Source organism: Marmota monax, unplaced genomic scaffold, assembly GCF_021218885.2.
Source record: "Marmota monax isolate L192 unplaced genomic scaffold, Marmota_monax_Labrador192_F-V1.1 WCK01_AAM20220418_F8-fsc00005, whole genome shotgun sequence".
NCBI lineage: Eukaryota > Metazoa > Chordata > Mammalia > Rodentia > Sciuridae > Marmota > Marmota monax.
In genome coordinates this window covers 139,281-155,538 of record NW_026692254.1, presented here as the reverse complement: position 1 = coordinate 155,538, position 16,258 = coordinate 139,281, and the positions used below count along the sequence as shown (strand labels likewise).

The following is a 16,258-nucleotide window of genomic DNA, read 5'->3' as shown; positions in this document are numbered from 1 at the left end:
GACTCTGTAAATATACAAATTGGTATATTTACACCAATTTGTGTGTTCGTACATGTACTTTGGATAATAATGTCTAACATATTTCACCGTCCTTGCTAATCCCTTGCCTCCTTTCTTTCCTTCCCATCCCCTTCCCTATCTAGAATTCATCTAAACCTCCCATGCTCCTTCTCCCTATCTCACTATGAGTCCGCCTCCTTATATCAGAGAAAACATTTGGCATTTGTTTTTTGGGGATTGGCTAACTTCACTTAGCATTATCTTCTCTAACTCCATCCATTTACCTCCAAATGCCATAATTTTATTCTCTTTTATTGCTAAGTAATTTTCCATTGTGTATATATGCTACATTTTTTATCCATCCATCTTTTTATTATTTTTTATGATAAGTGGTATTTATTGTATATAGATTATTTCTATTTCTTTTTTTAGTTTTAATGATTTTATTTTTTAAATACACAACAGCAGAATGCATTACAATTCTTATTACACATAATAGAGTACAATTTTTTATATCTTTATATATAGAGTATGTTCATGCCAATTCATGCCTTTATACATGTACTTTGTTTTTTTGCATTAAAATTCTTATTACATATGTATACCATAATTTTTCATATCTCTGTATATAAAAATATGTTGAGTCTTCATACATGTACTTTGGATAATGATGTCCATCACATTTCACCATCCTTGGTGATTGTTATGTCTTGTTGATGTATGGTTCCCTTGAGCAGTATGTAATGCCCATTTTTATCCCTTTTGATTAACTTGGCTTGAAGTCTACTTTTTTTGATATGAGTATGGAAACCCCTGCTTGCTTCCACAGTCGATGTGAGTGGTATGATTTTTCCCAACATTTCACCTTCAGTCTATGTATGTCTTTTCCTATCAGATGAGTCTCCTGGAGCAAGCAGCATATTGTTGGGTCTTTTTAATCCAATCTGCTAGCCTATGTCTTTTGATTGATGAGTTTAAGCCATTAACATTTAAGGTTACTATTGAGACATGGTTTGTATTTCCAGCCACATTTGTTTATTTTTATTATTTAACTTGACTTGATTTTCCTCTTTGATTAGTTTTCCTTTAGTGTACTACCTTCCTCTGCTGATTTTCATTGTTGTTTTTCATTTCCTCTTCATGAAATATTTTGCCAAGGATGTTTTGTACTGCCTTTTTTCTAGCTATAAATTCTTTTAAATTTTGTTAAAAGTTGCCCTCTACCACTTTTGTTACCGTGGAAGGTTTTGATTTCATCTTCAATTCTAAAGCTTAATGTACTGGATAAAGATTCTTGGTTGGGCTTTCCACAAGTCATCTCTAGCCTACAGTCCTGCTGTCGGGAGCTTCCCATGCCTACAGATCAGCCAGTCGCACAAACAGGCAGGCACTTGGGGGTCGGGGAGATGGGGGGGAGGGAGGGGGACAGGCAGGGGGAGTTCCAGTTCCAGTTCCGGTTCTTTGTGCAGCTGCAGCAGCAGCTCAGGGAAGATTGTGGCCCAGCGGGTTTCCAGTCTGTGGCTCTGAGCAGCGGAGCCAGAGCCTCCTAAGGGGCGGGTGCAGCGGCTGCTACCGGCCCAGGTGGAACTCCGGGACCTCCTGCGTAAATGGGCCTGGCTCTGGGTCAAGGGCTATACCACTCCCCGATGCCCTGAGCGGCCTATCCGAGACCAGTATGCTGCCAGGCAGCCGAATGACACCTCAGGGACCTTCCATGGGACCTCCTGACTATGGGGGAAACCCTTCTGTCCAACCTGGCCTGGCCCAGTCAGGGATGGACCAGTCCTGCAAGATCCAGCAGATCCAGCAGGTCCAACAGCAGGCGGTCCAAAATCGGTCCAAAATCGAAACCACAATGCAAAGAAAACGAGATGGCTGACAAAATTCTACCTCAAAGGATTCCTGAACTGGTACCAGAATCCCAGGCCTATATGGATCTTTTGGCTTTTGAAAGGAAATTGGACCAGATATCATGAGAAAATGGCTAGATATCCAGGAGGCCTTGAAACGTCCCATCAAGTCAGCCTTGTCCAAATATGATGCCACAAAACAAAAGAGGAAATTTTCTTCCTTTTTTAAGTCCTTAGTGATTGTACTGGATAAAGACTTGTATGGGCCAGACAACCATCTGGTAGAATGGCACAGGACGGCCACTACCCAGGAGATGGATGGCTTCCAGTTGAAGTGATCAGGAGATGTGAATGGATGGTGTATTGTCCTACTGATGCTGGATTATCGGAAGTGGATGATACCTTGAAGACTCAGATGAATTCTTTCCTGCTGTCCACTGCCAGTCAACAGGAGATTGCTACTCTAGACAACAAGATTCACGAAACAATAAACTATCAACCAGCTGAAGACCCAGCAGGAGTTCATGCTGAGCTTTGCCATATATCCTCGGGGTTTCATCAATGATTGGCTTCAGTCCCAGTGCTGGGACCTCAAGACCATGACTGATGTGGTAGGTAACCCAGAGGAGGAACAACGAGCTGAGTTCTTTTTCTAACCTTGGGCTCAGGAGGCCGTGTGCCGATACTTTTACTCCAAGGTGCAGCAGAGACAAGAATTAGAGCAAGCCCTGGGAATCCGGACTACATAGGGCTTCTCCTATAGCCCTAATTTGGCTGCTCCAGTTATTTGTGCTGTGCTGTGCTGTGCTGCCTGCCTCATAGCACCTGCCTTGGTCTTGCTTGGGGCCTTTCAGGGGATGCTGTTGGTTCAAGGACAACACCAGAATGAAGAGGGTCTCACATTTCTGTCTCACAAGACACCTCTTATCTTCTTCTCCCATCCCATCTCTTCCTACCCCTCAGCTTCCCCTTGCCCCACAAAGTTCCTATGTGCCTCTATCCTCCCCTGATCTACACAGAACCTCTAGATAGTGGTAGAGAGAGAACCTGTAGTGGTAATCAATGCTCTGAATGGACTGGGCCTAAGACCAGATGGTCTTTAATGGGACCAGCTACACTGATCCTCCCCTTCAGAGACCCAGGAGTTGGGAATTGTAGCCCCCTCCTCCAAGACTCAGGCCTTGGGGCGCTCTATAAGGTAGTTTATTTTGGCCCTCCTAATAACAGAATCCAATTTCCTTCCTTCCCTTTTCAGGTTTAGAGCAAACTCTCCCTTCACTTGTTGCCCTCTAGCACTAAAGGAACCCTGGCTCTTGGGCTCCACTGAGCCCCAGGTCAGTCCCCAGTCCTCTACTGTCTCAGAGCTTCTCTGACTCCTTAGTAGGGGTCTTCTTACATCAGTATTGGGATTTGTTCTTGAACTATTGCTCTCTCCTACACACTCCTTCTTACAATTTATTACAAGGTTCATTATAGCCTTTCCCTTTTCTTATAATTTCCTTCTCAAACAATGAAAAACCTATTTCTCTACCTAAAATGCATTTACTTATTTATTTAATTTAATATACATAGATGGTAGTCACAGAATTAATAACCCATGCCCCTGTAAAATCATAAACAAGACAACAACATTTCTACATTCAAAGTACTGTTACTTAAGGCTAAAAGTTACCTAAGGCTGTTCTTTGGTTCCCATGCTCTTCAGGATGGTTGTTTAGTCATTTTTAATACAAGTAGGTTCATTTTACCATATGTATTCATTTGGGGTCCCCTGCCCACAATCCTAATTGGTTTCAATTACTTATTTTATTTGATACATATATCATTACTGATTTTAAGAACTGAAGCTATATATACAGTAAGTGTATAACTTCATTATCATCACCATTGTGTCCTTATTCTCCTTTATTTCCTTCCCATTCCTACTCATTACCTTTGGGTAATTCATTTAATCAGATTCTGGCTTATCACTCTTATATTTTTGGTACAAATGAGTAGAACACAAATGTACTTCCTTATATCTTCTTTCATATACAGATACTGCCTTCTACTGTTTTGCATTTTGTTATTTTTTATTACTAAAAATAACTTTAAAGATAAGTTCATAGAATTTCATATGTCTTTTTCCTGTTCTTCTATATTATTTTTTGGTATTCTGCCCCTCCATTTGTGAGATTTCTTTATGTATTAGGCATATCAATCACTTGTGGTAGATGTTGTGAACATTTTCTTCCACTTTGTCAAATGTCCTTTGATGTTTGTCATGGTGCTTTTGGCTACAACACTTTTAAAATGTTTTATGTATTCAAATTAATTAATATTTTCAATTATCACTTCTGGACTTTCAATAAGAATTAGAAAGATTTTACCTACAATAAGGTTAAGAGATAATTCACTTACATTTACTTCTAGTAGCTTGTATGATTTCATTTTTTATACTTAGATGCCTAATCCATTACTTTGGAGTACAATATAAGATATTGTGTAAGATATCTTTTTCTGTAAAGTCATTAAATTTTCCCAGAACCATTTATTTTAAATTCTGCTCTAGCCCAGGCATTTGAGATACTATATTTACCATATGCTAATTTCCATATGTACTTGAATTTACTTATGGGCATTTAATCCTATTCCATTGGTCTCTTGGTCCATTCAAGCTTGAACACCACAATGTTTTACTTATAAAGGCTACCTAGCATCCTAGCAGTTTTCTGTGTCTAGTAGGGCTAGTCCTCACTTATAGTTTTCTTTCTTTTTTTCTATGTTTTTTTGACTATTGTTATGTATTTGCTTTTCTGAATGAAATTCGCCATCAACTCATTTAACTCCATAAATGGGAGATTGGTACTTTTATTGATATTGCATTGTTTGTACATTCATGTACAGTGAACCATTGCTTTTACAATGCTGAGTTTTTATGCAACAACAGGGAAAGTCTTTGCTTGTTAGCTCTACTTGTGTTTCATTAGCATCTAAATTTTTTCATGGTACAGGTTTTGCACATCTCTCACTACAGTTCCTTGTTGCAACTGGAATGGTAATTTTGATGTAAGCCACTAAGATTAGGAGTGGTTTGTCATAAGCTGACAGGTCTAATTACCAAAATCCACTGTCACCTATAGAAAAATCAAGTTGGAAATATGACTGCATTATCTTGAGAAAAAGGGGATAAATGATGAGTGAGAATTGGTTTAAGTTCCTCAGAAACAAGATAATACTGAAGAGCATAATATTTTTTCTTATATCTATAGAGACTTTTTAAATTAAACAAAAGATATAAAAACATAATGCTTTTAAGGTTTACAATGAAAAAAAAAATGAGTGTTATAGAACACAACACAAATTGCCTGTTAATTTTCATAAGCTGTTTTGTTAAAGGAAAGGGGTAAATATTGAGAAAAGAAACTCAAGATGATAGAATGTTTCTATTAGATATCACATTAGTAACATTAAGAATGAAGAATAGAAAAGCTTTCTATTGTAAGATTACCATATTGTATCAACTCCAGAGAGCATATTCCACTTTACATATCTGTAGAAGTTATCATGAAAGTTCACCACCTTAACTGAACAAATACATTACTATGTAAAACTAAGTCTCACACATTTAGTTCAAACCCTTTTACCATCTGTTGCATGCGTTTTATGCATTTTAATTATTTGGGAGACTTGCAGAAGATCTACATTTTAAAAAATGCCTTCTGTCACCACAGGCAATCTAACAATTGTATGATTCATAGTAATCTCTCAGATAAACATCTCTAACAAAACCTGGAGAAAAACAGAATTAAGTTTGATTCATTCTGGATTCTAGCAGTGGGAAATCCATGATCAACCTAACCTTACAAATATAGTGAATAACTACTAGTGATATTTACAAGAGACGTGTCTCCAGATTTTTGAAAGATCTTTATATTTGTTTAGAGTTTATTGGAAATAACCTATCAAAAATTAGGACAATAGGACAAAATCCCATTTGTCTGTGAGACAATAAATTGGTAATCTCATCCACTAAATGCACAAACCCTAAAAGGTATCTAACAAATGTCCCAAAGTTATGTAGTTAAGTTTACATACAAAATTCACAAGAGAGGTTTTTTAAGCTGTCACTCAATATCTACTTGCCTAATTTTAGGCAAAATTTAACAAGTTGTTATAGGTTTTCCACCAGATATTTAGAAGAAGGGAAGAAGGACACAGGGAATAAGAAGGTGAGAAGATGGGAGTACTTGATGCACTAATAGCTGAGAATTTTCCATAATTAATAATCAGCATTGAAGTACACATCCAGGAAGCTCAGAGAATACCAAATAGTATATGTACACAAAATCTACCCACAGGAATAACTTGTTCAAACTACAAAAAAATTCCAATAAGCCTAAGAAAAAATACCCTTCTAATAATATAACAAAGAGCAAGAATTACCTTACAGATTTTTCTCCAAAACAATTCAAGTAATAGAATACAGTGAAATATTTTCAATATTGAAAGGCAAAAATCACCAACATAGAATTTCATATGGAACATAATTATCTTTCAAAATCCAAGGAGAAATAAAGGCATTCATAAACAAATAAATGAGGAAATTTGTCAATAATAAACTTTCCTTGCAAGAAATGTTTTTTAAAAAAAGTTTTATAGAAAGAATGATGGTCTGTTAAAAACTTGGCTGTACATAAAGAAAGGAAAGGATTAGAGAAGGACTAAATTAAAATAAACTCAAATATTTTATCTTTCTTATTCTAACAGATAACAGTGTGCTCAAAATAACAGCAACAATGTATGTGGTGTCTGCAACTTCAAAAACAACAATGTTATAAGGTATGAAAGGGAAGAATTCAGAATACCTACACCATTCATAAAACAATATACTGTTATTTGAAAGAATAAGATTAGTAGTAAATGCATATTGCCAAACTCTATGACACCACTAAAAAAAATTTTAAAGAATTATATTTGAAGCTAGTTGTGTAGCTCAGTCATACAGCATATAGTAATATTCAGGAGGTCCTGTGTTCAATCTCCAACAACAACAACAACAAAGTATTAAGTAATATGCTAAAGAGAAAACAAAGTGGAATTATATAAAATACTCAATTAAAATCCGAAAGTGAGTAGAAGGAGAAAAAATAAGAAACATAAGGCTAGGGTTGTGGCTCAGTGGTAGAGTGCTCGCCTAGCATATGTGAGGCCCTGGGTTCGATCCTCAGCACCACATAAAGATCAGTAAATAAAGGCATTGTGCCCTTCTACAACTAAAAAATATTAAAAAAAAAAAAAAGAATCAGACTTGGCTTCCTCATTCCAACAAAACTGTCAATCAAATTTTGAGGAGGAAGAAGAGGAGGAGAAACATAGAACAAGGGCAATGAATAGAAAAATCACAACTATTTAATTATATCAATAACCACTATATATATATATAAAGTTATATAGTTAAGTTTACATACAAAATTCACAAGAGAGGTTTTTTAAGCTGTCACTCAATATCTACTTGCCATTAATTAAAAGATGGACTGTCTGGATGATCAAAAAAATCAAGACCCAGTTATATCTTGTCTATAAGAAATCTACTTTAAATATAGAAGCAATAGTAGATTAAAAGTAGAGACATGAAGAAAGATACACCAAGTTGGCATTAATCAAAAGAAAACTGAACTGGAAGCTCTAACTTGCAATAAGAAAGGGAGGGACTGGGACTGCTGTTCAGTGGTTTAGAGTGCTTGCCAATATGCCTTTGGCCCTGGATGGTTCAATCTCCAATACTAAGAGAAAAAAAGAAAAAGGAAAAAAAGTATAATAAAACAATAAAGAAAGAAGGGGGGAGTAAGTTAAAAATATACAGTTTGGGATATAAGAAATACAATTGTCTTTGTTCATAGATAATGTATTCATATGTGTGGAAAATTCCAAGGAATAACAAACAAAATCCTGGAACTAATAAATAAGTGTTGTAAAATTTCAGGATACAAGGTTACTATTGTTATCTTACATAGAAAAAAAAAACCATCAACTGTAATGTGAAAGTAAACTCACAATGCCATTTAAATTACCATCCAAAAAGTGAAATGCTTAGGTATAAATCCAGCAAAATATGAACAACATTTATATGAGGAAAACTGCAAAACTCTGATGAAATAAATCAAAGAAATGGAATATCCTTGTATAAAATGACTCAGTATTATCAAGATGTGAATTCTCCCAAACTTGATCTAAAAATTCAATGCAATCCCAATAAAATTCCCAGTAAATCATGTTGTAAGTATCAATGAGATGATTTTAAAATTCCATGGGGAGGCTGAAGACTCAGAACGGCCAATCCAACAAAAAAAGATACTACCTAGCTTCAGGATGCACTATAAAATAATCAAGATAATGTGGTATTGTTGGAAGAATAGACAAATTGATTAACAGAAGAGAATAGAGAGTTCAGAAACAGACAAGATAAACATAATCAACTCATCTCTGGCAAGGAAGCAAAACAATCCAGTGAAAAAGAAAAGTCTTTTCAACAATGGTACAGGCACAATAGGCCATCCACATACAAAAGAAAAAGAAAAAAGAACTTGAACACTGACCTTATGCTCTTCACTAGACATAAAACGTAGATCTATAAAACTTCTAGGAGAAAACACTAAGTCTAAATGATGGCAGGTTTGGCAATACATTTTTCAGATATGAGTATAATACTTGCTAAAAAAATGGACTTTGTTAAAATTAAAATTTCTGCTGTGAAAAACATGCTGCTAAAAAATGAAAATGAAAGCCAGAGTTGGAAAAAATATGTGCAAAACTCATATTTGATAAAGTACTGCTATTCAACATATATGAAGAACTCTTAAAATTCAACAATAAGAAAAGAATTCAATTAAGAGTGGGTAATAGATTTGAACCCAAAGGTCTCCAAGAAAGATAGTCTGGTGCCAAATATGTATATGAAACATCATATACGATACTTAACATCATATGTTATCAAGGAATTATAACTCAAGTTAAAATAACAATGAAGTATCACTATACATCTAAAAAGAAAGAGGTTTAAAACTCAAATATTAACAAATGCTGTTGAGGAAACAGAGCAAAAGGAATTTTCATTCATCACTGATAGGAATGCAAAATGGTATAGGCACTCTGGAGGGAAGTTTGGAAGTTTCTTACAAAGCTAAACATAGCCTAACCATACAATCCAGCAATTATACTCTTGGTATTTGCTAAGTGAGTTGAAAAGTTATGTTCAAGCAAAAATCCTGCATACAACTCAAAACTATAAACTCTTAGAAGAAAACATAGAATAAAATCATCATAACATTGGATTTAGAAAAGGTTTTCTAAATATAATACCAAAAGCACAGACAAAATAAATCAAAAAAATAGACAAACTGGATGACATCATAATTAAAGATTTCTGGGCATCAAAGTAGAAAATTGAGAAGTAATCATTGGAATGGGATAGGGGAAAACAGCACCTGTTGGAATGGAAAAAAAGTATTTATAAATAATATATCTGATAAGGGGTTAATATAAAGAACTCTTACTATTCTACAACAAAAAAAGAATCCATAAAGACATTTCTGCAAAGATGATTTTCAAATGGCCAGCAAACATATTTTTTTAAAAAAAATCATCACTGATCATTAGGGGAGAACAAAACTTCAATGAAATATCACCTCATACTCAAGATGCTATTATCAAACCACAGAAAATGGTAAGTGTTTGTTAGGAGAAATAGAAACTTTGTACATTATGGCTGGGAATATAATATGCTGCAGCTACTATGGAAAATATGGCGGTTCCTCAAAAACTGGGCTGGGGATATAGTTCACGTGGTAGAGTGCTTGCCTCACATGCACAATGCGCTGGGTTCAACCTCCAGCACCACAAAAATAAAAAAAAATTTAAAAAACCCTTAGAGCCTTAGAGATATGATTCAGCAATTCCACTTCTGGCAAAAAAGGTAGGATCCAAAAAATATTCACAAATCCATATTCATAGAAACACTATTCATAGTATTCAAGAGGTAGAAGCAACCCAAGTGTCCATCAATGGATGAATAAACAAAATATAATATATACAGCAATAGAATATTACTCAGGAAATAAATCTGACCCATGCTGTCTGTATAGATGAATCTTGAGGACATTTCACTAAGTGAAATAAATCAGACATGCAAAGAAAGATAAATATTCCATACAATTGAACTTATATGAGGCATTCACAGTAGTCATATTTATAGAAACAGAAAAGAGCATTATGGTTGCCAGGATCAAGGGATAGGGAAAAATAGGGATGTATAATTTAAGGGATATTTCAGTTGTTCAAGATTAAAAAAAATCTGGAAATTGGTTTCACAACAATGTGAATATACTTATTACTGAATTAATAACATACTTAGAAAGAGTTAAGATAGTAAATTTTGTTATATAGTTTTACAATTTAAAATTTTTATAAACCTAAACATACTGTTTATAGTAGCTTTATCATAATAACCAAAGGGTAGAAACAGCCAAGACAGGTAAACAGGGAAACAGTTGGTACATCCATATAATAGGATATTATTCCTCAGCAATACAAAGAAATAAGCTATCAAGTCATGACACAACATGGAAGAACTGTAAATGTATACTGCTTAGTGAAAGAAGTCAGTCTGAAAAGGCTACATACTATATGATTCCAACCATATAACATCTGAAAAAGGCAAAACTATAAAACCATTAAAAATATTAATGGTTACTATGGGTTGGGAGAAGGGGAGGGATAAGGACAAGCAGGTGAAGCACAGGAGATATTTAGGGTAGTGAAACTATCCTATATGACACAGTAGTAGTGAATATATAACATTATGCATCTGCAAAACCCATATAATTGTATGACACAAGAATGACCCCTAAGGTAAACCAAGGACAACAGTTAATAATTTATCAATATTGAGTCATCAATTGTAACAAACAAATAACAGTAAGGCAAGAAGGTCATGATATGGGAAAATGTATGGGTATGTATATGATTGGAAATATGGGAGCACCCTGGATTTTCTGCTCAATTTTTCTATAAACTTAAAACTGCTCTAAAAAGTACAGCCTATTAATTTAAGACAAGACACCCATTATTCTCATTTTAGATTTCTCCTTCTTATAGTGCTATGAAAAACATTACTGATCAGAGCATCTCTTTGGCTGGTATTTCATTCTTTATTCATCAATTTACTAATTCAATGCTCAAATATTTATACTGTTTGTAAACTTATGATCATCCATTCACAATTTTAAAAATATAACTTCCTATATGTCATTTTATTCCCTTTTTGAAATATTTCATTACATTATTTTCATATTAAGAGTCTATAAATTATATGTTGTACAAGCTAAATTTTGTAATAAATTATTAGAGCCTCTCTCATAGAGTCATCCTGGAGTTATTTTTATAGGTTAGTATGAAGAAAAATCAGTCACCATGATATGTACAAATTGAGCCTATCCAATTTTAGTTCATATTTCTTTTGACTGATGAATTATTCAATCTATTTGATCAATTAATATTAATGATTATTATATGTAGTGCATACTATAGTGAGGAAGACAGTATTAGCAGCTCTTGGAACATAGGAGAATCTTAATAAAGTTTTCAGTTTCTCAAGTTAATATTTTTTACATACATAGAAAATATTTTAGAGGGTGCAATTCACTGAAAGATTAATTATAATTATGAAATTATAGGACTTCAAGATTTTATTTTTGTAATAGGAAAAATGTTTTAGAATAATATTCAGATCAAAGAAATGGTTTTGCTTTTAAGGATGCTCTTTAGGACTGTGAGGAAACATGTAATTGCGTAGAAAAGTAGGAATACTGGAAATAAATCATTCAATACAAAAACCAAATGTCATGACATTGTTAATAACTGGTTGCTATATAAATGGCTTAGATAAATGCTATAGGAATTCTGAGGAGGTTCAAAAAAGAAAACAACCCTATGGTTTGGAATGGACTAACTTCACAAAAGAAAAATGAGATCTTGTAGGAGTATAAGCAAAATGCAAAAGGAAAAAAAATCATAATATGCTGAAGAATGCATTTGTTAACCTGTTTAGCTAGAGTGGTTGATTTCACAAGCTGGAGGCTAAAGTCAAAACCAGAAATGTAGAGTGGGGCAAAATTAAAGATCTTGAATTCCAGGCTAATGAATTTATATATTAACAACAGACAATACAAGGCACTGAAAGTTTTTTAGGTCAAAGCAATATGATGAAGTAAATAGTTGTATGCAGTTCACATTAGATTAGGTAGAGGTGCAGACCAGAAGGACAGTTAAGTAGCTGTATGGAAAATTTTTATAGTGTGGTAGAAAAAGCAACTGAATTGGGAAAAGTCAGCCCCATCCCCAACCCCCAGGGTAGGGGTAGAGGGAAGGAGAAAGAACGGGAAGGGAAGAGAAGAGAAAAGAAAGAAGCAGAGAGAGAGAAAGTAGATGGGTTCAAAGGTGAATCCAAGTTTTTGAAGCTAGAAAAATATGAAAAGGACAAAAATGGTTTTAGAAATGTTAAATTTGCTCTGTCTGAGAGGTCTCCAGGTAGAAATGCACATTAGATAATTTGATAATACCAGAATTAGAGCTAAGCTGTAAGTTAACACTAAAAAGAAATATTCTAAAACTAGCTTCAAAGAAGTGATATTTGAAGCTCTTCAAAGGAGAAACTATCTATAGAGAGACAATAATACAAGACCATCGGAAATTTTGAGAACCTACTTCTAGGGCACAGATGAATAAACAAACAACATTAAAGCACATGGGCACATTCTCTCTCTCTCTCTCTCTCTCTCTCTCTCTCTCTCTCTCTCACACACACACACACACACACACACACACACAGTAAATAATCACCGAGGAAAGAACCATCATGGGAGCCAAGGAAAATATTGTTGCCTCTCCCATATTATCATGAAAATCTTCCCTATAATCCATATCCCTCTCTGATAACTTCAGAATCCTATAACCATCACAAAACATTTATTTTAAAAACATTTATTTTCTTTGTACAAAGGATATTAGACATCAAAGGACAATCAGTGATAACAGTATTTAACCCTTCATTTATGATAGATCATCCATTATTCATACATAATTCAGTAATAAACCAAAATGAAAATAATGTTATGACTTGAACCTGAAATCATACTGGATTGATGTTAAGGCCTTAACGTTAAGCCTTGTGCAATGGCACTTATTATTTCTTTAAAATGGAAGGAAGTTAATTCCTTTCTAAAAATTATGGCAACAATAACATCAGAGATTAGAGTCCTGAACTTAATGTCCTACCGAGGACTTATCTAGTATAGAAACATGGCCTATAAAGTCAGACAGGCAGGGTAACATGACCTAAAAATTAAGGATTTCCAATTTCCACACTGATAACTTAGGGGTTTTCATTCATCCATCAATATGTTCATTCATTTATTCAAATAGCCACTATGTGTTAGACATTGAGAAGACAAATAGGAATATGCCACATCCCTGCTATCTCTGGCATTATTGTCTTTAAAACACATTTGGATTCTAGGAAAGACAAAATTGGACATATTAGTTATATTAATTATTTATCTAAAGATGCAAAATTGGAAGTCAGTCAAAATAGAAAGTCATATTCATGAAAGAATTTCAGTATACTACACTTTGCTCTAAAGAAAGACTTTTATACTGTGAATAAGTAGCCCCACTGGCTCCTTTCTCATTACTTCTAAATCATCCTTAGTAGTTTACTTAGCCTTGGTCATCCTAATATCATGTAGGTATCCGTTTCCTTCAAGAACAGGAGCATAAAGAAGCATAAATTAATATTCTCTTAAACAAAATTGGGTATTATTTGAAATCCATGCCTTAAAAACTTTGGTAGCAAACTCCTAGTAATGTACAAAACATTAAACTCTGTACAAACTCAAGATTTAAAATCCCTCAGGATTGAGAACCATCTGTTCATGATGACCCTTACAGAGAATTACATCAACTATTGCAAAGTAGTTTCATTTATCCCAGTCAGAAACTGTGTTTCAGACACTGCCTCTCAGTAGTTGGCAATCAGCAACCCCAGCAATTATACAATCTTCAATCTTCAAAAGAAAAGTTGTTTCAGAAAAGCAGAAATTACAGATAGTAGTTGAAATTAACCTGATGACTCACATAGAAAGCAACCTAAAATATAAGAAATAAATAGTACAAATAAAATGGATATGATAGGACTTTTAAAATTTACAAACTAAACTTTTTGAACAATTATACTATAAATTAATTTAAAAATTTGAAGGGAAACTAAAAACTGTATTAAAGAGTTATGTATAAAACTTAAGTTAAAAGAACCCTTTTATCATATTATTAAGGTAATAACAAGGAAGAAATGCAGTGAATTAGAAATACTATCAATACATAAACTAAAATATCTGTGTACACTAGTTAAGCAATATTGCAAGTAAAAAATAACCCTTGAAAAAGGCAGAATATGAAAGGCACATAGGAAACATATTCCTTAAATTACTGTTTATTTATTTCATTTAGAAATGGAACCAAAAGAAGCAATGAAAAAGCTATAACAAATGTTATGTTCCACACCTACCTTGTTTTTCAAGATAATTTAAAGAATTTCTGACTACACACGAAAAAAGGACAAAACTATTTCTTAAATAAAGATTTTTTAAAGCAAGGATAATTATAACTTTGACATCAGCATAGTAGTTCTAAATTAAAACTATTAATTATAATTAAAATGTTGAAATATTAAAATGGTAAAAAATCTTTTAAAGCCTGCATATTAATAATGGAAATTTATTCTGCTTGTTTTCAGAAAAGGGTATCATGGATTTTAAAAAGCTTCCCAAAATGAGTTCAACCACAATAGAAAAAAAAGTATTAATAAAATGTGGTGAGACAGATTCCAAAGAGGCTACAGAATCTCCTATCTTTAAAATTAATAAAATCAGGAACACATTTATCTTGACTTGTTTAAATGAAGCCAGATTGAAGGCTTAAAGCTGAATTAGGTGAAAGCTGATAATCCTTTTTCATCAGTCATGTCTGTGGATTCCCTAGACAAAGAGTACTAAAAAGGAAGAAAGTTTTAACATTCTTTACACTACTAGTAAACAATCAAAATTTAAAATAGCATACGGATGCAAAGATATTTCTAACAATATATTATATATTTATTATTTTAGTTTTTAGTTGGACACAATAGTTTTATTTTGTTTATTTATATTTGTGCTGAGGATCGAACCCAGGGCCTCACACGTGCTAGGCGAGCACTCTACCGCTGAGCCACAACCCAGCCCATAACACTATATCATTATGAAGAAAAATTAAATATACATATATGAAAGATAAGACAAATAAATGGTGGGAACCCCAGAAGAAATTTTGCTTTTTTTTTTCCAGATGGGGTCTTGCTGTGTTGTGCAGGCTGGTCCCAAACTCCTACACTCAAGTGATCCTGCTGCCTGATCCTCTCAAGGAGCTGAGGCTACAGATGTACACTACCGCATCCAGCTTAGAATTATTTAAGGCAGTTGCATCTATTAAGCCAATTATCTTTCTTTAATCGGAATGAAATGTTTGAGATTATAATTTCAAACATCATATATTTTACATATATATATATATCACTTTTTATATTATATCTATCACATTTTTCATTTGATATATTTCAAATATATATCTATGTATATAAATGTGCATACGTTTTACATACATAAATATATCATTTTTTTAATTAAAGAATGAATCTCACCAGAATTTTCAAATCAAAATAATGTACTCTAATTCTAACCTAAAATACAAGATTTTACTTGTGAAGCACATAGCCATGAGGTTTCCCAGAGCTCTTCTCTTTTCACTTGGGGATGGGCATAGGGGAGATGCAAAGAAAAAAAAGCTCATCCTTAAGGAATTCACATTGTAGCATTATGTAGAAAAGTAATTATGGCACTCATGCTAAATATTAAAATAGAAGTTTACACAAAGTTTTCCCAGAGATCATACTGAAATGAGTTATAAGCTGACTGCTAGGGAAAGATGACTAACAATGCAGCCAAAAGCATATGAGGCCAGAATCTCCCAAAGAAAGTTTCAGTAGAGTTCACAGAGAAAACTTTAAAAGGTTTTTAAAGTTTTACTAAATTACATATTGAATCTATCCTGATAGGTTCATTCTCAGTGCCTATAGAATTTCAATTTGTTGATCATATTCTTGTCACACAAAAAGTTATCCTGCAACAAAAGCCAGCCAATATGCTCATCATACAAAAAGAGAACACAAACCATGTAGTGTTTCAGGTCAATGCTGATGTTATCAGTCCAAAATCAGACATGACCAAGTCATCAGCCCCATGGGGAATGAAAAAGAGCCCTTTACCTTTAACAAGCTTTTT

The 16,258-nt window shown here is 33.8% G+C and overlaps 1 protein-coding gene and 1 pseudogene across 5 annotated transcripts in view; one reads left to right on the top strand and one right to left on the bottom strand.

Moving 5' to 3' along the window:
* Positions 1-16,258, bottom strand: part of Macrod2 (mono-ADP ribosylhydrolase 2) — a 2,042,921-nt gene that overhangs the window by 1,895,213 nt on the left and 131,450 nt on the right. The gene's annotated exons all lie outside the window — the stretch shown is intronic.
* On the top strand, positions 1,407-2,257 carry LOC124088846 (SWI/SNF-related matrix-associated actin-dependent regulator of chromatin subfamily D member 1-like; annotated as a pseudogene).